This window comes from Eucyclogobius newberryi, unplaced genomic scaffold, assembly GCF_026437365.1.
Source record: "Eucyclogobius newberryi isolate DKJ021-1_F unplaced genomic scaffold, fEucNew1.0.hap1 SCAF_14, whole genome shotgun sequence".
Taxonomy (NCBI): domain Eukaryota; kingdom Metazoa; phylum Chordata; class Actinopteri; order Gobiiformes; family Gobiidae; genus Eucyclogobius; species Eucyclogobius newberryi.
Window position 1 is genome coordinate 797,501 of NW_027315768.1, and position 2,500 is coordinate 800,000.

At 50.0% G+C, this 2,500-nt stretch overlaps 1 protein-coding gene across 2 annotated transcripts in view; it reads right to left on the reverse strand.

Annotated features, from left to right (window-relative positions):
* The window catches only part of LOC140359293 (dual specificity calcium/calmodulin-dependent 3',5'-cyclic nucleotide phosphodiesterase 1A-like), a 268,008-nt gene that overhangs the window by 264,550 nt on the left and 958 nt on the right, over positions 1–2,500 (reverse strand). The gene's annotated exons all lie outside the window — the stretch shown is intronic.

The window sequence follows — 2,500 nt, forward strand, 5'->3', positions numbered from 1 at the left end:
TGTGTAGGTGTGTGTGTGTGTGTGTGTGTGTGTAGGTGTGTGTGTGTGTGTGTGTGTGTAGGTGTGTGTGTGTGTGTGTGTGTGTGTGTGTAGGTGTGTGTGTGTGTGTGTAGGTGTGTGTGTGTGTGTGTGTGTAGGTGTGTGTGTGTGTGTGTGTGTGTGTGTGTAGGTGTGTGTGTGTGTGTGTGTGTAGGTGTGTGTGTGTGTGTGTGTGTGTGTGTGTGTGTGTAGGTGTGTGTGTGTGTGTGTAGGTGTGTAGGTGTGTGTGTGTGTGTGTGTGTAGGTGTGTAGGTGTGTGTGTGTGTGTGTGTGTGTGTGTGTGTGTGTAGGTGTGTGTGTGTGTGTGTGTGTGTAGGTGTGTGTGTGTGTGTGTGTGTGTGTAGGTGTGTATGTGTGTGTGTAGGTGTGTAGGTGTGTGTGTGTGTGTGTGTGTGTAGGTGTGTAGGTGTGTGTGTGTGTGTGTGTGTGTATGTAGGTGTGTGTGTGTGTGTGTGTGTGTGTGTAGGTGTGTGTGTGTGTGTGTGTGTGTGTGTAGGTGTGTGTGTGTGTGTGTAGGTGTGTGTGTGTGTGTGTGTGTAGGTGTGTGTGTGTGTGTGTGTGTGTGTGTGTGTGTAGGTGTGTAGGTGTGTGTGTGTGTGTGTGTGTGTGTGTGTGTGTGTGTGTGTGTGTGTGTGTGTGTGGGTGTGTGTGTGTGTAGGTGTGTGTGTGTGTGTGTGTGTGTGTAGGTGTGTGTGTGTGTGTGTGTGTGTGTAGGTGTGTGTGTGTGTGTGTGTGTGTGTGTGTGTGTGTGTGTGTAGGTGTGTGTGTGTGTGTGTGTGTGTGTAGGTGTGTGTGTGTGTGTGTGTGTAGGTGTGTGTGTGTGTGTGTGTGTAGGTGTGTGTGTGTGTGTGTGTGTGTGTGTAGGTGTGTGTGTGTGTGTGTGTGTAGGTGTGTGTGTGTGTGTGTGTGTGTGTGTGTGTGTGTGTGTGTGTGTGTGTAGGTGTGTAGGTGTGTGTGTGTGTGTGTGTGTGTAGGTGTAGGTGTGTAGGTGTGTGTGTGTAGGTGTGTAGGTGTGTGTGTGTGTGTGTGTGTGTGTAGGTGTGTGTGTGTGTGTGTGTGTGTGTGTGTGTGTGTGTGTGTAGGTGTGTAGGTGTGTGTGTGTGTGTGTGTGTGTAGGTGTAGGTGTGTAGGTGTGTGTGTGTAGGTGTGTAGGTGTGTGTGTGTGTAGGTGTGTGTGTGTGTGTGTGTGTAGGTGTGTGTGTGTGTGTGTGTGTGTGTGTGTGTAGGTGTGTGTGTGTGTGTGTGTGTGTGTGTGTGTGTGTAGGTGTGTGTGTGTGTGTGTGTGTGTGTAGGTGTGTGTGTGTGTGTGTGTGTGTAGGTGTGTGTGTGTGTGTGTGTGTGTGTGTGTAGGTGTGTGTGTGTGTGTGTAGGTGTGTGTGTGTGTGTGTGTGTAGGTGTGTGTGTGTGTGTGTGTGTGTGTGTGTAGGTGTGTGTGTGTGTGTAGGTGTGTGTGTGTGTGTGTGTGTGTGTGTGTGTGTGTAGGTGTGTGTGTGTGTGTGTAGGTGTGTGTGTGTGTGTGTGTGTAGGTGTGTGTGTGTGTGTGTGTGTGTGTAGGTGTGTGTGTGTGTGTGTGTGTGTGTGTGTGTGTGTAGGTGTGTGTGTGTGTGTGTGTGTGTGTGTGTAGGTGTGTGTGTGTGTGTGTGTGTGTGTGTGTGTGTGTGTGTGTGTGTGTAGGTGTGTGTGTGTGTGTGTGTGTGTGTGTGTGTGTGTGTGTGTGTGTGTGTGTGTGTGTGTAGGTGTGTGTGTGTGTGTGTGTGTGTGTGTGTGTGTAGGTGTGTGTGTGTGTGTGTGTGTGTGTGTGTGTGTGTGTGTGTGTGTGTGTGTGTGTGTGTGTGTGTGTAGGTGTGTGTGTGTGTGTGTGTGTGTGTGTGTGTGTGTGTAGGTGTGTGTGTGTGTGTGTGTGTGTGTGTGTGTGTGTGTGTGTGTGTGTGTGTGTGTGTGTGTGTGTGTGTGTGTGTAGGTGTGTGTGTGTGTGTGTAGGTGTGTGTGTGTGTAGGTGTGTGTGTGTGTGTGTAGGTGTGTGTGTGTGTGTGTGTGTGTGTGTGTGTAGGTGTGTAGGTGTGTGTGTGTGTGTGTGTGTGTAGGTGTGTGTGTGTGTGTGTAGGTGTGTGTGTGTGTAGGTGTGTGTGTGTGTGTGTAGGTGTGTGTGTGTGTAGGTGTGTGTGTGTGTGTGTAGGTGTGTGTGTGTGTGTGTGTGTGTGTGTAGGTGTGTAGGTGTGTGTGTGTGTGTGTGTGTGTAGGTGTGTGTGTGTGTGTGTAGGTGTGTGTGTGTGTGTGTGTGTGTGTGTGTGTGTGTGTGTGTGTGTGTGTGTGTGTGTGTGTGTGTGTGTGTGTGTGTGTGTAGGTGTGTAGGTGTGTGTGTGTGTGTGTGTGTGTAGGTGTGTGTGTGTGTGTGTAGGTGTGTGTGTGTGTGTGTGTGTGTGTGTGTGTGTGTGTGTGTGTGTGTGTGTGTGTGTGTGTG